At 33.1% G+C, this 25,962-nt stretch overlaps 1 pseudogene; it reads right to left on the bottom strand.

The window, feature by feature from the left end:
• Positions 1-740: 740 nt before the first annotated feature.
• LOC125199112 lies at positions 741-5,778 on the bottom strand (annotated as a pseudogene).
• Between the last annotated feature and the right edge of the window lie 20,184 nt (positions 5,779-25,962).

The raw sequence follows: 25,962 nt of genomic DNA, 5'->3' as shown, positions 1-25,962 counted from the left end.
AAAGTACTTTTTTTTATGCATTTGATTTGAAGTTTTGAACCACTTATCTTACGAATATTTTCGATATCACAGCTTCGTGAATGTAAATACAAGTCCAAAATACCATCTAATTACTTGAATAATCCATATAGCTAATGCAGTTTATACGCCTCCTCTAACTATGTAATTACTTTATCTGCTAAATCACAAATTTAGGAAACGTAATTCGTGGGTCGAACACAGTGAAAAATGTCACTAGGTCGTCGCCAATCGCCAGTTCGGATGACACATGATCTTTCCACAATTAGGTATATAGCCACTTCGACTTTGGAGTCTTTTGCTAACCTCAAAAACTAACATCTTGTAAAATGTGATGACAAAAAACTTATCATTTGTCAAAGTGAGCATATAAATTGGAAAGAGAACTTCGAATCAAAGAGCAAAAATTGTAATTCGAAAAAAAGATAAGGTTGACGAACTTGTAATATTGATAGGAATGTTCTGATACATTACTTGCTCAACATTCGAAAATTTAAGATCAATTATGTTGCCAAACTAAATAAACTAAACAAGAGAAAAGAAAACACAATTTCATTAATATATACACAAGCCACAAAATGTTCTCATTTACAGAACAAGCACCAACAACAATTTACATCTGCAAAATTTCTATTCATTTTTTTTTCTGCATAATAAATATCACAGAAACCAACCATTCAGACCAAAAGGCTACGATCTCATCTTTTTAGAACTAAAAAGCGTTAAGGGATGTCAAAAATTCTCCTATTGAACTCCAACAAACTGCCGTATGTCCGGTCCGAAACGCCCACAAACAAGGCTCGACCCTGAAGGAGATGCCGGTATTTCACCAAACAGGTCGATCTCCTGCCCTGCTGCATAGTCCCATTTCGTTCAAAAATGCACGAAGTCGGCTGGCTCAGCCATGGCCATGAACCCACCGCTGATTTAAAACCCGGGTGGCCCGATAGCACCCATCCTTCCCTTTAGCACCTGCACGGACTCGGATAGGTTTCCCCGTCCCACAGCCCGCACGTCGGGCTTGGTTCCCTGTGGCCAAAAGCCCTCTGGGTGCCAGGCCACGCAAATGAGTAGTCCAGATGCCCTTTTGGTTGTTTACAACCTGCAGATTTAGTGCTAAGAACATGAGCTTTCGACTATTGTATCATAAAGTCACACTGTTGGGTTTGCGAAACGTTTCCCATTTAGCGTTCTAGTAAAATTTTGGGGGTGTCACCAAGAACTGCAAGCAACTTCCCCTCCGGGCTCGGGAGATGCTGCAGTCGAACCAACGAAGTATGAGGTCGAAAGACAGTGGCATATTTTAGGAAGTATGACCTTCACTTACATTAACAGACCACGGGAACGTGAAGCGATTCAGGCACTTGAAGTTCCCATCCAAAACCCTCACTTGGGCATCATTGTTCGCAGTGATAACCCTCATGCGCCACTGGGGTTGTTATAAACGTCGACAGAGTTGGTGATAGCTTTTCATCTGTGGCTACTTTAGTGCAGAAGGCAACCCCAGGTTGGTTTAGATACTGCATCCACATAATCATACATGTTAACAAAAAGTGAGCTTGTGTGACTCGGGACCAACATTAATTGGCGAAAGGAGTAACAAAATTACCTTGCACATAACCTCTCCTTGGAAACCACCGGCCACCATTAGGTTGTCCTTCACGGTCATGGTGCTTATTTGAACTCTGAAACAGTCTGAGCCATAGATCCAGGGGAGTTCTGTCAACAGAACTAGTATGTCAAACGCCAAACCCGTAGTAATTTTAAGGTACATGATAAGATGCTAGGAGATGGAACTCACCAGGGTTGGTACAACAGGCCGAGCAACATTAAGTACTTCTGACTCTTTTCCCGAGCATTGATGACCAGTGCATCACAGAGTAATTTTGGGTCAGATAAACGTCGTGCTTTGAGGTTGCCCATAGTAGGTTCCTCAGCTGAAATGGTGAGAACACAAGCTGTTAGTAGGCATTCACAACCGTAGTCCTAATTCTTCTATGCAAATCAAGGAAACATGCACAATATTCATCAGATAGGCAAAACAATTTAAAGAGATACACAAGGTTACATCGACAAGTAAATAATTAAGAATTCAAGGGAAAAAAAGATTACCCCATGGATGTGCATCAACAGTTGAAGAGCTGGTTTCTACACAATCAAGTCATTATCCTATATAGAAACCAAGCAAATGCGTTTTGTTAGTTTTGCAACATAATGTCCAAACAAAACAACGGGGACATCATACCCCCTTCAAGAATTTACAAATAGAAATGGACACAAAGTTGGTCCTAGAGCACCAAGGTTCACTAAAAAGTTTTAACAGATAGAGACCCAAATAAGATACAACACCCACTGTTAGAAGCCAGAACAAATGCAAAGTAGTCTATACGCATTTAGGGAAAGAAAAAAAAAATATGAACAATTAATTGAAATAATGAACTGTGGAACCCCATAAGTATGGAGAATGAATGACCGAACAGAGGGGGCCCAGATGAAAACACACCAAAGGGACAAAAAGATTAACGCAAAGAATAGTTTACAGTTAAAACAACATTAACAATGGTATACAACTAGAAAATAAACCTATTATCTCAAATAGAGACTAGTAAGGTCAAAAAATTGAGAGTCAGCAGTCCATGTGCAATGAGATTCCTAAGGGAAAACAAATAATGCCAAGACTAAACACGGTGCAGTTGTAAAAAAGTACACCCGATAAAGGGAAAAAATGCTCGGGTGCCGTGTTCAATCACTGGTGGGTATCCAGAATTTGGGAAAGCAGAGAAATAACTAAAAAAAAAGCTGACCAGCAATTAAAAGGACGTATAACCAGTCCTGATAAACCCCACACAATACTACCTTTTAAAATTTTAAATTAATCCCCCCTCATACCATATGGAACGGTTTTTTATGCCAGCTCCAGATAAAACTGCAATGCTGTTTTTAAGGCTGAAATGAAGAAGTAGAATCCCCGGACGGGTTAAATTATAAGGCAGTTGAGATATATGTTAGTCTAATCAGAATACTTAGTGAAGTAGTCTAGTCTGAATGACAGAAATTCGTTAACTAGATAACTCTACAAATGCACAAATCCCTTTTAAGAACATCAATCACCAGTTATTTAATTACATGGTTAACTAAGAGAAAATGAAAACATTAAAAGAATAAAATACACGACAGCACAAGAAAACCCATCCTCTAAAGCGAGATCATCAACAAACTACAGTTGAGTTAGAATGCCATGGTCACCTATGAAGTGTCAAAAACTAGAAAAACAAAAGCAATGTAAGGAATGCTAAAAATTGTGAAGTCGCAATTTCAGGGTAACATCAAAAAAAAAAAATTGTTTTGAAGCCACCACGTTGCCAAGTTCCAGTCATGTAAAGAAAATTATATCTCACCTAAGAGGTTTCAAGAAAAAAAGTGGTTTCAAAAACCTGGTGTGGTAACAATCACTCAATATGGCACCTCCATTTGCTATAACAGATCTTCTACTATAAAATTTATTCATGAGTCTCGGTAACATGTTTACATCTGCACAGAAATGATTCAGTAAAACAGGCCCGGCCAATGTTAGTGACCAGGGCAAGGCAAAAAGATAAAATCTAAACCAAACTAAACTTACATACACAAGTAATGTTAGTTCACAGCAAATTTGATGGTAAAGGAACTTTGGTAAGGAGTATCTATGAACTCTTTTTAAGAACCAACCAACAAAAAAACCTATGTGAAACAAAAAAAATCTACAGTAAATATGCCATATTGAGAACCACTTCAAACAATCAACTATTTTGCTGCTTACATCACATAAGTGTTGAGAACAAACACGTTAATTAGAAAATGACACTGGAACTTAGATGCAAGATGCAGATGCGTCTAACAACAATAATTAAATGCAACAGGTCATGAATGTGGATCTACCCAAACAAACTTTTGCTGTGGAAAAAAAAAGCAAAAAAAAAACCAAAGAAATTCACGACTTGGACTTCAACAACCCTCAGAGTCACTATGGAAACAGAGTGATCCGTGGAAGGGCTAAGAGAAAACTACTACTGCTACAACAAACAATTACACAGTAGTTCATTGAGAGCCAATCCAGCCTTCAAAAAGCCAGGAAAGATACCAACAAAAAGGGGAGTAATATGTTGATACAAAAGACCAAAAAAAAAAAAAACAAGCAAAAAACAAATCCAGTGGATCTAATTAACTTAGTAAAATCAGACACACAGTTGCGGGGTGGATTGAAAAACCACAGTCACAAGATGAATTTAAAAGAAGAAAAAAGACAGAAAACTATCCCTGAAAATGGACGATTGTGGATTTGACCATCCTTGTATTGAACTGGAAATCGTAGAAGTTGTGGCCTTTCTCCACTTTTTGGCACTCCTGTGATGGAGAGAATACACAATCTTAGCAATAGACCAGCAAAGAGAACAACCTCTTATTATGGTTGCAAATCAATATGGACAACTAGAGTTATAACCATTACTCCAAATAATAGCAGTCCAATACATAAAATCAAAACATCATATACCTTCTCAAGATCTTCACGGCTGAGCGACAGACACTCATAATTCTTGTATTGCTTCAAACGGGATTCACGGTACTCCTCTCTAGTAAAATTGAGCCTTCCCCATGGAATTCCTTGAATATCCTTGCCTTTCTTGACTTCTAAAGCTGATGTATCAGTCATTGGATTGTTCTGTAACATGATTTCCAAATCAATAATGAAACCAAAAGAAACCTTTTCTCAGCTGAAAGGAACAATTTGATATGACGCTTCTTATAAAACTTTCAACAAAACGGATTATTACCAGCTCAAAATCGTCCTCAAAATCGGAGTCAGATGAGTCACCATCCATGGAACTACTTCCGATCCTCGGAGAATCGTTGTCATCCTCGAAATCAGTTATGTCGTAGTAATCGTCGACAATATACTCGAGCTCGTGGTTGGGAAATTGCTCCATTGATTTTCACTATAAAACAGAACACAACCGAAACAGAAAGAGACCTCGATGAGAAACTCGTTAAGGAATTTCTCAACAACGAAGGTTTAAGGACTAATAAACCCACCCGGAGATAAAAACGTGCAAATAAGCACAAACAAACCAAACTCAATCAAATCAATCAATATGATACATAAACAGAGACATCAGCTGCCAAAAACGGCCGAACGCGAGTCCGGTGGTTAAGGAATCGTAGTACTCCGTGAATAATTAAAAACTCGACCGGATTTAAAAAGCATAAGAAACAATTGCCAATTTGCCATAAACAAACGTAAATAAGATCAACTATTCATGCAAAAAGGTACAGAAATTACACTTAAAATATTCACACACTCACACACAAATTGAGTTTTTAATTAATTCCTTTCCAAATCTGATTGAGTTATAAGTGTATAACTATTCGCACATGAAATCCGCGATCATGAACAGAAGACGTAACAATGAATTCTACCTGACGAGAATCGTACTGTATTTAAAACTAACCAGAAATAGCTAAATCAGGTATGCAAAATAAAATACCTCGAAACGCTTCCGTGGACGAACAGTCAGAAATCGAACGAAAAAAAGGGCAGGAGAACAACACAGACTGAGAAATTGGAATCAATCGAATTCAGTGAGATTTCTCGAGCTTCGATACTGCTAAAGAGTGCAGTCAGATTTGATTTCGAAAATGTTAGGGAGAAAATGAGCTAGATGAGATTTGAGAGAGAGAAAAGTGTGTGCGCGCGCTTGCAGAGAAGTGAGAAACGGAGAGTTCTTCGTTATACTTATAACGAGCATGAAACTTCGACTGAGTTCTACCGTGGGGCCCAGAACAGGAGCTATGCTTTTGGGCCCACAAAATTTAAAAGAAGAATGGAAAATGGAAACTCAGCGTGAGAAGGTGTGGCCTCCGCTAACGGAAAACGTCTCTGTTTAACCCGCCGTTAGATTTCTCCGTCAACTACTTTGCGAAACCAATTGGAAAATTTACTATCCTCACTACGAATTAATGGAGATTTCGTGTGTTTTATTTCAGCCGACCACGCAATGTAATTTGACTGAAATTTGGTATGTGGTAGATTGGCATAAAATAAAAGGATTACATACTAAACTTGAGAGAGAGGTTATATGATTAAATTTTACCAATAAACTAAAAGATTAGATACTAAACTTGAAAGAGTGTATATTAGTAATTTTTAGTACTTTTTACCATAATAAATTGCAAAAGTGTACCAAAACCAAAATGTCTCTTCATGTCTTCACAAACATTAATTTCAAAAGTATACCAAAAGTCCAAAACCAAGATGTCTCTCCGTGTCTTCACAAACAAAGAAAGAGAGAAATTTAGTGTTCAAATATTTTAATAAATCAAACAAGTTAATAAGCTTTTTCAAAGTGAAAGGCAATTAGTGGTAGGTATATCATTATTTTAAGATATTCCATCTACTCTAGAAACTTATTATCTAGATTTACTCATTTTGGGGGGATATTTTTACATAATTTATCCCATTAATTAATCAATAATCAGGTTGAAAATAATATGAATAAGTCGGTTTGCATTGTGATTTGTGGGGGCCTGTAATTTTTCTTCATTGATAAGATTTAGTATATTTATTTCTCTACGTCGGTTTTGGTATTGTGGGGCCTTTTTATTTTTCTTTATTGAAAAGATTTAGCATATATTTTTTTCTTTTTCATTGAGGAAAAAGAAATGCAGCTAATGGAAACAAAAGATGTGTCCATTTTCAAATACGAGGCAATTTGTGATACGCTCTTTAATTGGTTGATATGCAAAGAAATGAAGTATTTTCTATATGAGATATATGGAGTTAGGAGAATTAGGTAAATGTAGCATTTATATTTAATTACTGCAAAATTTTAAAATAAGATAAATAAATGAATGATAGGGACATTCAAATTACTTAGCCCAAAAGTAAATTCAACCGTAGAATCTCTTTATCTTCCTATAAAAAAAAACATTCCAATACAATATAATTAACAAAATATTAACCATTTTCTTTATTAAAAAAAATACTTAAAATCACTATCTTCATCAAACACAGCACTACATTCACACCTTTAGCTATGGACATGAAATAACCAATAGCAATTTTCCAACTCCAAGTTCAATTCATAATTTCAATCATAAAAAAGGTGGGGGGAAAAAAGGAAAAAAAGGACGAAATAATTAAAGATGTGATTCCTTCGGTTAATAAAATCCAAGTTAAAATCAACAAGTGCTAAATCCAAATTACTTAGCTTATTTGAAAAATGACACTCCATGTACATTTCTCGTTTTCCAATCTAAAATTTAGCAAAAAGTTTTAATTTTGTCATACCATAAAAAATCGTCACTTGAAAATTAAATTAGTCTCGCCATATATTTTAGTGAGGGGTATATAATTTTAATAAAAAATATCAATAATGATTTTTCATTTACTTGCTAGAGAAAATTCAAGTTCATATTTGAAAAAGAAGAAGAGTTATACTACAATTAAGTTACAATGTTTTATTGGTGGTTTTATATAATTCGTTCACTAAACATATATTAACCGTCAAATAAAAGTTAATGTCTCGAATAATATAGTCCATTTTTGAGCATAATTTCATATTGATCGATCTAATAACTCTTTCAAAGAATGTGCTTTTTCTTCCAATAATCACAGTATGCATCATTTCTTTCTTATTTGGCATTGGATATCCGTCAATTGAGTTTGAAAAGATAGCATATTCATATTCTCTATCTCCATCAACCGTTCATCTTTTTATACAAAAAAGAAAAACCTTTAATTTATTCTCTCATCTTATCTCATGCTACGATTTTGGATTATCTTGCCTATAATATTAAAAATGGCTAAAGGATATCTGATATGTTAGTTCTTTCACTTTATAGATAATCATGTTTTGGTATTTTGGCCTTTGGGTGTGAATTTATTTGCTTTCATGACTTGTTTGTGATGTGTAGCTGCTTTTTTTGTGAAGATATATTGGACATTGGGGTGCGAGTCTTCTTGCATTCAGTGTTATTTGCTATTTTTATTCTTTATTTGTGCATATGTGAATCTCTCTACGCTTGCTTTCAGTATTTTATTATTGTATCCCTCCGTCCCGCTTAAAATGACATGTTTTCCTTTTTAGTTTGTCCCAGCTAAGATGACACAATTCCTTTTTTGGTAACTTTCTCTCTCCAATTAATACACTCAACCACTTTTTCTCACTCCTATTAAAATATTCATCTTTCTTTATCTCTCTACTTTAATACTTACACCCACCTTCTCTCTCTCCAATTAAACACTTTAACCAATAACTCCTAAAACCTCGTGCCGGCTAAGCAATGTGTCATCTTAGCCGGGACGGAGGGAGTACTATCTAATTTGTTAATTTTTACTATTGTGCCATTAACTCGTTAACTTATGAGCCACATGCAATTGAAATTATCACATAAATTCTTATTCATGTCCGATTAACTCTTGTCGGTTGCGTCAACTTTGAAGAGATGAATATTTGATCTCAAATGTGCACAATATAGAAATTAGATTAATTACCTCACTATTAGAGTATAATTTTACTTTCATGTGTTTTTCCATGTACTTAGACTGCTGATTTGATGACATAATTAGTAGTACAATAAATGTGGCTTCACGAGTATGTTCATTCTCCCTTTGATGCGTGTTTGCTGGCAAATTTGGTACTGTTTGCTACTATTTTTCTTAATTTTTAGAATTTCTTTTCTTGTTTTTTTTGTTATACATATTATTCATAATGACTTGTAATTTTATTGAACTTAATGTCCACAATCTTATGAATAATCAATGTGTGTGAGTGTGTGTGCCAAAAATACTGACAGGTGGCAACACCAGAATACTCTACACATTTACAAGTATACAGCAAATAAAACTGAAAAGAAAATACTCATAATTTAGCCATACCATGATTTAGTTGAACAATAAACTGTATTTTAAGTGGTACATCTAGTGACCAGCTGCGATACGCAAAGCTCCACGTGTCGTCACGGCGGAGCAACAGTGGCATTGAGCTGAACACGTGGCTAACGCACCATTAATATCATCACAACTGCATATTGGATTTTCAACACTAACGGCGTTAACCGTCAACGTTTCCTTAACTGCGGTGAATGACGGCCTCGTTTCACGTCAACTTTCCGTAACCCGCGGGGCATTTCATGGATTTTTCTTTTTCTTTTCTCTTTTTCCTTAAATTATAGTATATTCCTACCTCTCTTTTTCCTCAAAATGACCCATTTCTTTTTCAATATGAAATTTAATTTATTGAATGTGAATAAAGAGAGTAAAATATGAGAATGAATACAATAGAAAGTTATATTTCAATTTTTTTAAAATCTTCCATAGTTGAAAAGAAAAAAAACCGTTGTTGGATCAGTACTATTTTTCTTCCCACATATAAGGAATAGTTGGGGAAGGGACAATTTAGTGTTCTTAATTTATTTGTCTAAGTTAATAATTTTGCCGCAATATTTTTCAAATTCTTGACTTTTATTCCCTCCTTTCATCGTGGAAAGAATAACAAAAATACGCCAAACTTTAACTGTAAATATTGTCATTTAAATCCGTTACTAGCGATATCAATAATTCCAAAATTTGGCATCTTTTTCCATATATACTAACTTCCACAAATTATAATTTTAGAATCTATGGATATAATGCTTATGAATCATAGCAAAAAATCAGAAACCATTTAAAAAACAAGAAGTTTGAACAAAACAAGAATTAAAAAGTATTAATACTTGTATATGAAATTGATTAAGAGTCAGATTAATGTCTGAATTTTATGTGTAAGGTGTCCTTAACATATGAAATTTTAGTAAGGTTAAACAAATGTTGAATAAAGTTAGTTTGAATTTGTTGGCCTTGTCTAACTAACTAGAAGCGTAGCGAAATTTCCTAGGTATAAAAGTCCACTTAGTTTCCATAATAATATAAAATGAATTGTGGAAATTTATCATTGTTTCATAGGAGTGCTACAATTTTTAAGTCAATGGTCGGTTTTATTAAATATACTATACTAGTAATTTATATCAGACAACTCCCGGTTTATATGGGAACACATAAGCTATATTTATATTGACAAAATAACCCCGGCCCATAATATAGAAATTGTTTAAAGGAAAATGTTTTGGAGACATAATGTCTCCAAGCCATAATGCTTAAAATGGTAAGTATATATTATATCATATTTTTAATTAAATTTATATTTTGTATATGTACTTTATTACCCCTACATTAATTTGTTTACTAAATACACCTATTTAAGGATATAAATTTTGATTATGCATAGATGATGCATGCATTTAATAACATGTTGCAATTATCTAATTGTTTAAAACATGATTTGATAACTTTTTTTATATATGCCCATTTTAATGCATTTACTTAAAGATATTTCTTTAAAATTTTAAATATTAATTTTATTAGCTTTATATATTTAGTGTACATTTTGTCTACAAATAAAATAAGATTTATCAGCAAACAAATAATTTCAGACTTCTTAATGAATTAGTCTTTATAAATGTGAATTTAAATAATTTTTAACAAATAATTAGCGCTATAAAATATAAATAATTAGTTATCTAATATTTTTTAACTGTAAATACTTAGAGTTACTATAACATACGACAAAAAATAATTACTTTGTAATTATAATACTATAATCTTCAATATTGATAAACTTATTCTTTTAATCACTTTTTATCCACAATAATCTTTAAAAAATAATAAATTTTTTAGCTCACTTTAATATAACACCCAACACATTAAAATTTGATAATACTATATTATATATTAATACTACTAATTAAGTGAGTATATGGTTTTGATTTTAAGAATTCTCTAGTTCTAATTTTTTTTTTTTTTTGATTTTTTAAATTCTTAAATCTTGGACCATTATAGTTGAACCTCGATAAAATCATATGTTCTTATATCATTTATTTCATATTTTAAATATATTAAAATATTTAACTATAACATGCAATAAATTAAATTTGATACATGGTGTACGAATGCTAATTGAGTCTAGTGTTTATGATTTTAAGTTTAATTCTTTATTTTACAAAATTATAATTTCTTTAATTTATAATTTTTGAAAGATTATGTTTAACATTGATCAATAAATAATCGCATGTTCTTAACTTATATATTTAACATTTTAAAGCTACATATTTAATATTCCCTCACTCTTTTTTTTGCAAATATTAGAATTCCTAACTCTAAACAAATAATACTCCGCACTATCTTATAATATTAGCAGAGTTTATGATTTTTATTACTTTTAATTATTAATCAATTAGTAGTAGTTGACATGTGGTATATTAAAATAATCTAAAATGAGAAAAGTAGATTCATCCAATTATTTTTGTATTAAATTAATAATTTCTTTGATTTTTAACATTTAAAACGATAGATTTGAATCTGAATAAAAATTAATTGTATTTTCTTAACTCATCTATTTAATATTTTAAAACTAAATAGTTATATTAAAATATTAGACGCCCTAGCTTAATTAAATAAAAAATATTAAATTTAGTTAAAGCAAAGAAAAATAACAAAAAAATTGAAAAGATAATGAAAAAATAGTATATTATTTTACTATATAAACCAATTTGAATAAGATAAATGTTTAATTTTTTACATATTTTTTCATATACTATTAAATGAATGATTTCATTGTTACTATATTGACAAAATGTTTCAGAAAATTTAAGGAAAAAAATAAGTTATGAAAGAATAGCACAACGTAAAATCTATTTGAAAAAGCATATGATGCTATTTAAGTAATCAAATTATTTTATAATTAAATATAATAATTTAGTTATGTAGTGTGTTAATTAATACTGGTAATCTAAATTACTGATTTTTTAATTAATTGTTTTAAAAATTTACACGACAAGAATGGTTTTGATTGAAAAAATTTTAAATTCATTACTCTAGTTGCATGATTAAGTTTATCTTCAATTAACATATATGCATTTAGATAAGAATAATTAATTTGGTTAAATTTTCCTTATTTAGGTATATATCTATTTAATACTTTAATGTTAGGGTAAATTAGTCACAATGTTATTATGGTTTGGAGACATTATGTCTCTAAATCACTACTCTTGTTTAAAATATACTTATAAAATGCTAAATTCACATCATATATGTACATATATTATATTCCTAAAGGATGGCAATATTTTGGTAAAATTAAATAGATTTTGGTTTGAGTGACAGATCTGAAACTCTGAATATAATTCTAGAATTATGACATTGAAAAATAATCATAGGGCAAATGTGATCCTTTTGAATTTTATAGAACAAATACTTACTTAGAATACATTTAAAAGTAGTAATAAATGACTAAGAATAACCTTTGCTTCAAAAACTGTGATCCTTTTGAATTTTATAGAACAAATACTTACTTAGAATACATTTAAAAGTAGTAATAAATGACTAAGAATAACCTTTGCTTCAAAAACAAGAAAGATACAAAGTGAAAATCTGAATATGCCTGTAAAAGATATAAAGAATATATGATGCTCTTATTTTGAAAAAAAGATTTTTTTTTATTCATTAGCAATGCACGTAGACGTAGTCAAATACAATGAACTTTAATGGATATTCTATAAAAGTCAGCATATTTTATACATGGTTTTTTTTATAAAGGTCGGCATACTAATTACTTTATGACACATAATTCTTTTTAGATCATCTCATTTAATATAGCATACTTTATGTTTTTAAAATATCTCTATATTTCTCACAGAAAATCTCTTTATACTATCTCTCAGTATTTAAATCATTATTCCACTTTTGTAATGAACCATAAATAATGAGACTAGTAATATTAAATGACGATATCGCAACAGCGTAGATTTTTGTGTGACTGATTTGATGTCCTCCAATTTTTAATTATATTTAATATTAGTAATAATTAAAGTGTTTGATTAGCACAAAAGCAGTTCTAGGTTTTCATTGTACCAAATCACGTCACTATATGTTATTTAAACATAGTAGTGTGTATTATTTTATTGTTATGCAAAAGGAAAGTTTGCACGATACTTATTTTTTAGATGTAATTGTACTACTACTATTTAATTACTAAAGTGCACCTTTTTTATTCTCAAAAGCTTTTTGAGACCAAGTCCAATTAAAACCTTGAAAACAAATATACGTGCAACTAACAATTTTAAGTTTTGAATATACATCACATATAAGATACTTAGTACTTTGCTATCGATAAATAATTGTGATTTGTGAACACATTTTATCATTTTCTTTTTGCCTAAGTTTCATTTTTTCAACAAATTTATAATTTTAGTTCTAAAATTGTCTCTCATTTTAGGACATATAGTATCTTTTTAAGGAGACCTAGCAAATTATTGAATGTAAAAGAAATACATTACTCTACATTTAATAAAAAAAAACAACGTCGTACTCTAAATCTGATTTAGTCGAGTTTGTCTAATCACGAAATTAAAACCATATAAAATTGATCTATCCATATAAAAAACCATACTCAGACTAAAATTAGAATTTTAATTTCTAAAGTATATATTCAAGCTAGCCGAATATTGCACTAAATCAATGCCGAATATTGCACTAAATCAATGCCACACTAAAAAATAATATATTCTCTTATATATTAATCTCAATAATTGGACCAACATTATTCTGTCATCTTAATCATTGGCTATTTCATGTGATTTCACCCACAGTGATGGTTTTTTTTTTTTTTTTTTTTTTTTTTTTATAATCAAAAGGCTCAATCAAGAAACAGTGAGCATGAAAATAAAAACAACACAGTCCAATGTATCAGAAGTCAAAAGCCAAAGCTAAACCAACAACCAACCAAACATAGGCACACGGACCTCAAAAAAGCACACAAACGCTAACCACACGCATGCCCGCACAACAAAGCACTAAACAACAAGAAGAGTGAAAGAAGAAGGTCACCTCCTCAATGATCTTTTATTGCATTCTTGGTCCTAAGCATGTAGCCCGACCATCTTCTAATCTTGACCAACTCCTCGTACATTTGCTCTGGTAGGAAGGGAAAGTTTGGACACCACCCTTTGATCCACTCCCCTAGTCTCAAAAGTAGTAACCTTTTCTCCATTTCCCAATACGGGACCATCTTCTCAAAGATAACTTTGTTCCTAAGCCACCAAATGGACCATGCTATCGCATAGAAGAGAGAGGTCCAAAGCTTTCTGTCAAACTTGAAGAAAGGTGCGCCCATCCAGCTATGAAAGCATGAAATTGGGTCTTTGGGCAGGCATATGGAAAGATTGCAACAAGGCAACAACTGCAACCAAAATACCAAAGGCTACATGAGCACCTGCATCCAAAAATGACATGATCAATCGTCTCTGGTTCCTCTTTGCAAAAAGCACATAAATTATCTTCAACTCCAGGGAACCCAAAAAGGAACAATCTGTCTTTTGTATTGAGTCTTCCCTGAAAGATAAACCACACCAAGAGTTGCGCACGTGGTGGAGACTTTACTCCACGCCAACCTTCCATGTAGAAACTGATTGTTGTCATTTCCCATCATACGAGCAACCTGCACACAAAAATTAGAAACAGAAAAGACCTTGGATTTGTCGAACACCCAAAAACTTTTATCGCGTTCGTTCTCAATCACGGACATATGACCCATGGCTAAGTAGTGACTTTCGATCATAAGTTCCTCCCAAACAAACAAGTTTCTTCTCCAAGTAAACTTCCACACCCACTGGCCATTCTCCCAAGTGCCCATATCTCCAATGAGGCCATGTTGTTGCGTAGAGATCGAGAACAGTCTCGGGAACATCCTCTTAAGTATATCTCCCTCAGTCCACTTATCAAGCCAAAACCTTGTAGAAGCCCCATTGCCAACCTTGATTTATATCCCTTTCTTAGCCACTTCTTGCACTTTACTGCCACATTTAGAAAAGTCCAGAATTTGATCCCATAAGCTCACAGAATCATGTGCCCTATGCTCGTGTAGGTCCCCAGTATTATTTGTACAATGGTTGGAGCTCACTATTCTCTTCCACAGGGGTCGTTTGTTATCCGCGAATTTCCACCACCACTTGAATAACAAGGCGGCGTTCTTAACATGAATGTCTCCGACCCCGAGCCCGCCTTGCTCAATTGGTTTTTGAATCACATCCCATGCAATTAAACATCCCCCTTTTGATCCTACTTTCTTTCCCCAGAAAAACCTTCGCTGCATCTGGATAATACGCTTTGCCACGGTCTTTGGTAGCCTAAAAAGGCTAAGATAATACATAGTGGTGGTGAATAGTGTCACATTAAATTTAGGGTTGCATTCAATTAATCAATTGCACTAAGATAGCGCAGATATATTATTATTGTCCATACAAATTTCAAATTCCATGAATAGTTTAGTAATGTATAATAAATATTCCTATATTTACATTAGAACTCTTTTAATTTGTTTTTTTTTTAAAGTTCCTTATAAAAGATTACTAGCTATGCATATTTTGTGACACATGTCTTACTAAATTCATAATTATATCCATAATTTACATTTTTATAGGTAAAAAAAGCTCATGAAATCCATTGAGATGAGCAAAGGTAAAAAAATTAGAGAAAATATTATTCAACAAACCAAACAACATGACACAATTCATACTAGTTAATTATTAAAAAACAAGTAAATAACCAGACCAAAAATCCAACGTACGATAGAAGGGAAACAATAAATAACAATTGGCAAGTCGAAACAATAAATAAGAATTGGCTAGTGAAAATTATATTGGATATTATCAACACTATTAAGACCATTCTTCCTTCTATAGAGTATGAATAAGATATATAGTATTAACAACTAGTATTAAATTTTTATTTTTTTTGTAATCATGGTAAAATAGAATAATCCAAATACAATATAATGCTACAAAATACTACTATTGAGTATATGTTTCACGTGCAAGAAAAAAAACATTTTAAATCATTATTGTTTCCACTGGGATATGCATTATAGAGAAAAGATATGCTGCGCGACTCCTCCTGAGCGGCACTTGAGCGCCCGCTTTCTTCCACGTCACCTCACATCTCTTTTTCTTGTTCCGTGAAATTCTCCCTTCTCTGTTTTTCTATTTCTCTGCCATTCTTAAATTAACTGTCCATGAAAAAGATCTCGAAATTCAATTGTTACTGCTTATATTGAGTGATTCTCTTCCTCCTTGCCTATTTACAATTCTGTATGAATGTGTGCCTCTTCCATCTTGCCAATTCTCTATTTCTATGATGATCAAAATCCACCTATTTGCACGATTCCATCTCCATCCCCCGAATTGGAATTCCAAAGCTTAAAATCGTTTTTGGATATTTCAATTTATGACTTAAAAATCTAAATCATATTAAATCTAAATCATATCACCATTTATATATGGTTCCACTCTGCAATTTCCAATGTGCTCACTTTGGATATGCTGTGAAAGCAAGGGAAGTGTTTGGTGACATAGCTGAGATTGTGATTTTTAATATTGGGCTTCATCCCCAATAAATTACGCCTTCCATTGACGGGACTTGCAATCAAATTAGATCTATTTTTTTTCTTCTCTTTTATGCAATCATCATCTGTGTTTATCCTTTTTGTATAACTTTCAAGTGTAACACTAATATTTAAAACTCACCAAGAAGAAGAAACATGGAAGAGAGGTGGAGAGAAATTTACAAAGTGGCAGATGTGCAGAGAGAAAAAACGTGGAAGAGATACGAATATACACATAAGAAAATAGAAATTGAGAGGGAAAAAAAATAGAAAATGAGAGGGGCGCTCACCCGTCGCTCAGCAAGTCACGCGCAGCATAACAAATCTCATGCATTATATATACTTTCATTTTATTTTTTTTAAAAAGGTAATTATTAATATTTGGACCTACAACAAGAACATATCGAAAGGAAGATGCCAAGTGTATATGTTACAATAAAACCAAAAAAAGTGGGCTACTAGTGCTAGTTGATGAGCCCTATACCCCAACATGGATTGTCGAATATCCCAAGCATGGTTACCAACATAATCCAATATATGTTTCCCTATTTTGAAATATCTCATAAAATTGGTGTCAATAGGTGTAATCATCAATCATCCCACCACTAAAAAAAATGGTGAGATAGAATAATTCATAAGTATGAAGTTCTTTCTTTTGTGTGTATTTGATATACCATGTAATTTGGGGGTTGGATTTGTAATTAATAAACCCCTTAATTCAAATTCATTTGTTTGTATCAGTAAATATCTGAATTCGGAACCGGATTCCAAATCTATACTTCCCAATTCAAAAATTCCATACTAAAAAGTAAATATATAGAAATCTAAATAGCCATATTAATTAAAAATGTTAAGTATAAAATCAAAACACAGTAAAATAAAACCCGAAAATCATTTTGGCCTACCTCTTCTTTTCTATTCTCTCTTCCTCTTCCTCTTTTGATAGCCGGAAACTTTGTCTCTCAGCCCACCACCGGTTCCTCGCCTCCCCCATATGGTTCGACTGCATTCATCCTAATTTGTGAACAACCCATTCGACAATGTGGTTGGTTGTGTAAATTATCCTAATTTTTGATAGGTTGTCCTGAATTAAAATATTATGTCTTTCACTTGAATTACACAAAATTGCAATTATAACACACTTATAAATGTAGAGATGTGATCAAATGAAAACTCTAAATATTGTACAAACTCAAAATTATGATCTGGACCATTGGAAAATGTCAACAGATCATAAAAAAGCATCAACAGGAAAATGTCAACAGAATTTCAATGGTAGTCAATGATTGATACTGTGTTGATATTGTGTTGATACTATGTTGACATTAAAATCTTGAAATTTTACACTGTGTTGATATTGTATTTAAACTGTATTGGAGAGTTTTAAGTTTGTACAATATATAAGTTTACATTTTATCACTACCCTATAAATGTACCCTATAAATGTAGTATAACAAAGATATACCCTATAAATGTACCCTATAAATGTAGTATAACAAAGATACTTTTAGGGCCTGTTTTGTACGTGGGTTAGGTATGGATTGGGGCATTTAATCTATTCTAAACCTATGTTTTGTACTATGGATAATTTTTGGGAAAGCCCGACGGGCCTATCGAATTTTATCTAGGCCCGGCGTAAACAGTGCCAAATTCCACTGTTACTCTTGGGAAAAAAGTCCACCAAAAATTGTTGGATTATTCACTGTTTTAATAGGTTTCCTCTTTACCTTTCAATTTTTTCCCCTCCAATCTCTCTCTCCTCTGCCATCAGCGCCTTCAATTTCTTCCACTCCACTCTCTCTCTGCCATCAACAAACCATATTTGTTCTGTCTCTTGAGCACTCCTCTCCGTCAACATCTATTCCATGAACCTTGGACCTCTATTCCATGGCCACCGTCGTTCGCCACCTAGCGATAGTGGCGGCGCCCGGCGTCGTTTGGTTTCGGACTCTACGCCCTCTGTATTATGCTGGAAAACATTGCAGGGGAGGGATTGGTGGAGTACTTGCTGTAAATCTAGATCCAAATTCATAATAATTTCTGCAATTTAGTCTTCTTGTAGTGGATTTCTGTATGTTTGGGGCATATTTGTTCTTCCGATTTTTGTATTTTGGTTTTTTTTTTTGTTTTATCAAATTATGGATGAATTTCTAGGTTTGGTGTCGATGTGGTATCGATTTCTATTTATTCAGATCATGAAACTCTCAATTTTGGAATTAGATTCTTGATTTTGGACTCAAACTCATCTTCAATACATAGATTTTCGATTCTGGAAGTATTCGTCGATTTTTGAATTGTTGATGACATTCAAAATAATCAATATTTCTGGAAAATTATCCATGCTACAAAACAATACTAATATAAAAACCTAATCCAAGTTCTATCCTGCTTTAGGCCCGAAATTTTATCCTAGGTTCACTATCATGGAATATTCCAGCTACAAAACGAGCCGTTAAGTGCCTAGACTTATAATAGGACAAATGATGAATAAATAAGTTATTAGTATCCTACAGTTGTAAAGGATTGAGATTGAACACCTCTCTATATCTCAACTCAAACAATCGAATACCACGTGTATTTTCCTTCAAGTGTCATAAATGTGTAGACATTTTCAATTAAAGGCTATTCACATGGGTTGGTTGATTTGATGTATGATATATAGAATCCAAAATTAACACTTGTATCGATTAAATACCAACTGAATTTCTTGACTCAACCGAAATTAGCTCTCATCCTATGAGGCTTCAGTCTAAATGATGAGTCACCTTTCGGATCCAACGAATTTATATTCTATATTTGAATCTAAATTATTGACTCAACACATTTATAAAGTTTGAATTTAACATATCCAATGTCTTTTCAAGAATATTTAATCGGTTAAATCTTCTTTGTGTAATTAAAGATTGAGGTCCCGTTCTCCCCATTCACGGTTAACAACCTTTAATTTTAACAAAAAAAGTAATTTGTTATTAAATAATGACCCAATTATTTGATACTTTAAAATCAAGATGGAAAAAATCAATATAACACATGAATTGGAGTAGTATCATACTTGCATTGATTTGGGCCTCAGTTATCGAGCATAAAGTTTTTTGGCCCGACAAAATACCCACAAAAAAGTAAATTTTAAATTAAGGTAAAAAAGAATTTAATATTTAATTTTTCATTTCTACTTAATCAAATCAGACCAAACATAGTTTAATTAATGACAATCAGAGAGTATTTTATTTTATTTTATTTAATTAATTGCCGTCGCCGCCACCTCGCGCGGATCCTCCGCCACGCCCGCCGCCCCTTCGCCCGCCATTCCCGCCGCCACTTCGCCCGCCGCCGCCACCGCCGCTTCTTCCACCGCCTCCTCTCCCCGTCTCTACACGACCGGGCGTCGGCGTCGGGGTATCAAGCGACCCCATCAATTGTTCCCATGTGAATCTATCAGATTCATCAAGCGGAGAATGACTGCTCTGAAATGGGGAGGATTGAAATTGAGACGGGAAGTTAATCGCATCCATGTTGGGTCGATAGTCGTCCGTCCCTGGTTGGGTACGACCCGCATATCTCTGCTGATAGGCCGAGGACTGCCCCGGTTTTGGGGTGTTTGTAGCCACGGCGCCGGCGATGGCGGACTCCACATCTGGGATGGAGGAGGGGTGGGACTCGATCCCCAGCGTTGGTGGGGTGGAAAGCCCCCCTGTCCCGAATCTCCATAACCGGGATCGTCTCCGCCTTGCATTACACAAAAATTCAAATTGAAGGAAATAGGGTAAATTGTGTGTGAGTGTAGAGTAAAAATAAGCTATGAATTTTAGGTATAAATAGAAAAAATTTCAAAAATTAAAAAAAAAAAAAAAAAAATTCTGAAAAGGGAGAGCCGCGGCTCGTGCCCAAGCGCCGCGGCCGGGCCACGATCGTGACGCGCCCATGTCCACCCCCGGCGGCTCGTGCCCAAGCGCCGCGGCCAGGCCACGATCGTGACGCGCCCACGTCCACCCCCACCCCGCGGCTGCCCACCCCCCGCACTATAGGGAGCCGCGGCTTGCGGCTCTCCCGTGGCCCGGCCGCAGCTCCCCTACAGTGGACACTCTTAAGATTTTCTTAAAATCAACACTCAAATTTACCTCAAATTTGACAAACCTCGAAATGTTCTATATTACTCCACTTTTTATTGCAAACGTCGAAAAATATATTTATAATAGAAAATTATCCAAATATACATAACTTTTCCAAATGGTTAAGAGCATAATAATCAACTTTTTCAGCGGCTTCAATCAAGTAGTCAATCATGCTTTTCGAATAACAGCGTATATACCGGCCTAATCTCAATCAAATATTCAATGAAAAATAGTATTTAATTAATTTTGGCAGAGGCCATTAACCATAACATAATTGAATAATCACCCTTTCCAACTGAAAAAAATATCTTATCATCTCTTTATCTTTTGAATTTTCCCCGTTCCATTATCGAATAGATGATGCCATGATATGGAAATATTTAATTATATTGATTACTACTATTATTAATCACCTACGATCACGCCATCTTAATTTTTGCTACCTATGTGAGTAATTCACTTGGATGAGAGCGATTACGTAATATTCCATTATTATTAATCATCGAGATCAAATATCTTGGATTTAAGTCTATATGATGCGCCTTTAGAAAAATGACTCACTTAGTACTTTTTAAACAGGAATACGAATTAATTTGGAACGTTCCAAAATAGAATACAAATCACTTAGTTGATTCGGGTATGTTGCTTATTTTGTTGGGTGCGAGTTTGCCGTTTTGCTTTTCTTGATGTTTTGGCTATAGTTACTTTGAAAGAATTCTTGTAGTTTCGTTTTGCTGGTTGCTTCTAGTCATGCCTTTATGTAGTGTTTGGTTAATGTTCTATCACGTTTGGTTTTGGTTCTTGTTCTTATGTGTCGAGTTGTTGTTTATTTGTTGTTTGATGTTGGTGGAAATTGACTAGCTATATGTTATGTGTCTTGTTTGCACTGACGGACCCAGGTGGGGTCGGGTGGGGTCGACCGACCCCACCGTCGTCCGACGAGAGCGTCGCCGAAAAGTTCATTCATAGACCTCCGACCCTCTGCAACTTCACCTTCCGACCCCATGCAACTTTGTCTTGACCTCACGCAGTAGAGTTTGCTGGAAAATAAAAGGAGTGATGGAGAAAATCATTGGGAAGGTCATAGGGAGGGGAAGCCGGGAAGAAGAACCGAATTCAGATTCTCACTGAGGAAGAAGAAGACATGTTTCTACTTCTTTGCTTATTAATGATATGGGCCATAAGTTTGTGGGCTTCCTCTATTAAATAAGTGGTAGATTTGATTATAGATTAATTAAGTATAGTTATGTTTATAATATCATTTTATAAACAATAGTTCCATTCTATTTTATTTTATTCTAATTTATGATAAATCATCAAATGATTATTTAAAAGTGTTTTATCAATACATATTTAAGTTAAAAGATAAACAACTAAAATTCTACAATCTCCATCCAAAAATAAGAAATTATTTTATCATTTATATATTTTCGCGGAGTCTCATTTTATTATTATTAAAAGTTAAAAACAATAAGCAGACCTTAGAATCACCTTATATTCTAAGGTTTTATAAAACCATATATTATTATTAATTAATACTCTATTATTTTAAAATGGGAATTAGGTTATGTTATTTAATTCAACTCACGTATCATACAGTTGTAGCTGAAAAATAAACGATTTCAATTGTAGCTGAAAAATAAACGATTTCAAATTAGAAGTGAAGAGAGTCATATTTTTAAACAATAAATTAAATATTATATGTATATATATATTATACTATTAATTATATTCGACCCCACAAGTTTCAATTTCTGCGTCCGTCATTGCTTGTTTGCACCTCTTCTTTTTCAATCTAACGAGATGAGTTTTGTTTATCGTTATTATTTTACTCACCGTAATTTTGACGTGAGCATTTTTTTAAAAATAAAAAATAGTGATCACATAAAATATGCAAAATAACTCTTCTTTGACGGCTATTTTGTAAGTAATGTCCAATTGGTATGGAATGAGGTTGAAATTAGCCGCATGTATTGTTTTCATTTTCTAACTTCTGATTCAGACTTTTGTCTGCAATTAAGTTAGAAATTAAAATTGGTAACGTGATGATGTCTTCAATTTTCTGACTAATCAATTCAAAAATACGATAAAGAGGTATGGCCATTGAGTATTATGAAAAACTATAAAGTTTGAAAAGAGTTTTATTGAACATATCCACTTCGCTTTTTTCATAAAAATATTGTTCTCTTTTGTATTTCTAAATTCTCCTTCTCGGCTTGTTTGTACTTCGTACGTAGTCTATTTATTAGTGGATAAGAATTTTCTAATGGGTAGTGACTTCCATTTTGTCCAAATTTAACTGCTAATTGTTGTATAAATGAATAAATCCATTTAATCCGATCGTTATTTGGTCCACAGACTTCACACGACTTTGACTGGTAATTATAATGTTTTCAGCCGAATCGACCTAAAATATCCAACTTGAATTTTGTTCTTGATTTTTATACTAAACAATTTTATGAATTATATATCATATCTCGAATCGAAGGGCTTAATTATTCTGACTAATTATAATGCAGACTATTTTATTTTAAATGATAAAAAAGTTCTAATATTATTAAAATCTTTCATTATTTGTCTAGGCGAGAATAAAAACTCCTGACACCATCCTCTTATCCAAGTTCCAAGTCACCAAAACACAAATTTCTTCTCAAACTCCCAATTGGGTTTGAAGTCTTGAAAGATGATTTTGTTGCGAAGATCCCAAACTGACTAGAAAATGACATAGAAAAGAAAAATCCACAGTTGCTTCTCAATCTTACTGAAAGGAGTACCTAGCCAAGATAAAAGGCAAGCTCTTGGCCGATTGAAAAGGCAAAAGGAGATATTACATCGATTACAACAATGCTACCATAAGCTGCTTGACATCTTGCAACTGAAGAAGAGATGTTCAATAGTCTATGGGTCTTCTTTCAATAAAACACATCGATCATCTTCAACTCCACATACGCCAAATTCGAATAACCGAGCTTTGGTGTTTAATCCCCCTTGGAGAATAAACCACACTTGTAGTAGAGCTTTAGGCGGGACAAGCTTCGTCCATGATATGTAGCTGGTTCATTGTCCGCTATAAGTTTTGTAACCTGCAAAACAAAATTAGAGACTGAGAAAGACTTCGAAGGAAGCCAAGACCAAACTCTCATATCCCCCGTATTTTCCGTCAAAGAAATGCAATTAACGGCTGACATGAATTCTCCGAAACAGCTCCTCTTCCCAAGCAAACAACTTCCTCCTCCAATGGAATAACCGATTCCAACTTCCCTAACTCCCATTCTCCCATGTGTGCAACAAAGTTATTTTTCTGGGCCTCTAGCAAAAACAATTTAGGGAACAAAGCTTAGAGTAGTGATACAAACTATTTTTATACAAACCATTCTCCTTATCTTAAAATTTTGATATAATTACTTAGGCATCCCGTTATTAATAATCTCATGTTCACATTATTCGAAACTTGAATATTCACATTGATGTCTGAAATTTAATGCCCATCCAAAAACGCTCAGTGATACAAACCATACTTTAATTAAACTTCCCAAAACTCACAATTTCATGTCCATATTATTCAGTTATTCGAAAATTTAATGTCGATATTAACGTTTGAAATTTAATGCTTAGGTCAATTAAGAAAAACAAAATTTAAACGTGGCTTACACAAACATAGATATTCCTTTATCCTCCAATAATCTTGGTATCAAATTTTTGTGTATAACAATATAAATATTAATTTCTCATCCAATAAATTTATCACAGCATTTCTTTTTGGCAATAATAACTTATTATTACCAAAAAGAAATGGTGTGATGAATTTATTGCCAAAATAGAAATTTCTCATTTGAACCGGCACAAATGGAGTAAAATTTTCTTTTAATCCTAACCTAAAGGACACATACTCTATTTAAGAAATTTATCTAATAAAGATATGTGACATAAAATATGTTAGTACTTCATTTCTTCTCCTCTGTTTTTGCAATATAGTTGTAGGCTTGGCCCATGACAGGTTTTACTAGGCGGATTCCTTTCTTTAATTAAAGGTGGGTTGTGGGCCGAATTTACATGATCGGCCCATATTACGCTATCAACTCCTAAGCCAATTGGGCCAAAGGGAAATTGAAGGCGGCCCACACGAGACCGAAATTTTTACACAAAAAAATAAAAAGTGAATAAATGTTATCTAAAGCTAATTTTCTATCTCACGTTAAGAAGTGAAAATAAAATAAAATTGAGTAACCTAAAACTAATAATGAGAAAATGACTTTTAAGCTAATGTTGAAATATACATAACGGAAAAGAATGTGCGCATACACCTCTTACCTCTTTTTTCTTTCCTATAGTGTGACCACATTTTAGAAATAATGCAATGAAAATTAGCAAAAGAAGAAAATAAAACTAGCTAGGAATTAGTGAGCTCATTATATAATAATTTTAACACACCGAAAATTGCTACTACTATATTACATTGTAAACGCACAAAGATTGTTATGAGGAGATAACTTCATTTAATAGTAAACTGTATAAATTAGGATTTTTACTAATGATATTTGTAAATTCATAATCACTAAACGAAGCTTCCCAAACTCTCACCACACACTCAGTCACCCACCCCACCACCAAACAAGAGTAATAAATAGTTAAAAGTAGATTTTTATCAATGAAGTATCTAAAAATCAACAATAAGAAAATATCTTAATTCAATCTTAAATAGGATTAACAAACAATCACTTAGTCTCTGCATATTACACTAATATGTGGTCCATATTTTTTAAAAATATCGTCCATGAACATTGGTATAATCATCGGTAGGACATTTCCATTTGTAAGGTTTTTTAACAAAAATGCCCCGACTATACGATTTATTTATATATAACCACCACTTCGATTGCACTTGGTTCATTGATTTTTATTGTATTTTCTCAACATAAGTCGTTAAATTATATGATAAATAATTGCTTGTCACAGCACATACTTAGCTTGAACATAAATGAATGAACCAAATTGACAAATTTTCTCTTATAAAAAAAACATAAATAACCTTCATGGAGAATATTTTACTTTAAGAAAATGCAAAAAGTTCTATCGACGATATTAAATCAATGTTCACAAACTTGTAGTGATATTTGTAAAGAACAAAAATCACAAATAGTATTAATATACCCATGAACCAAAATGCACTCTCTTCTATTTTAAGTTTTTTACACCTCACACCTAACCAACCTCCTATTTTTCTTTAAATATAACAAATTACAAATACCAAGAAAGCAATACAGCACCTCAAATCACTACATAGATATTCATTTTTAATTATAACCTATACAAAAATAATTAGT

The sequence above is a fragment of the Salvia hispanica genome, unplaced genomic scaffold, assembly GCF_023119035.1.
Source record: "Salvia hispanica cultivar TCC Black 2014 unplaced genomic scaffold, UniMelb_Shisp_WGS_1.0 HiC_scaffold_38, whole genome shotgun sequence".
Taxonomy (NCBI): Eukaryota; Viridiplantae; Streptophyta; class Magnoliopsida; order Lamiales; family Lamiaceae; genus Salvia; species Salvia hispanica.
The sequence above is the reverse complement of the archived record's forward strand: the minus strand, read 5'-3'. Positions and strand labels throughout refer to the sequence as shown.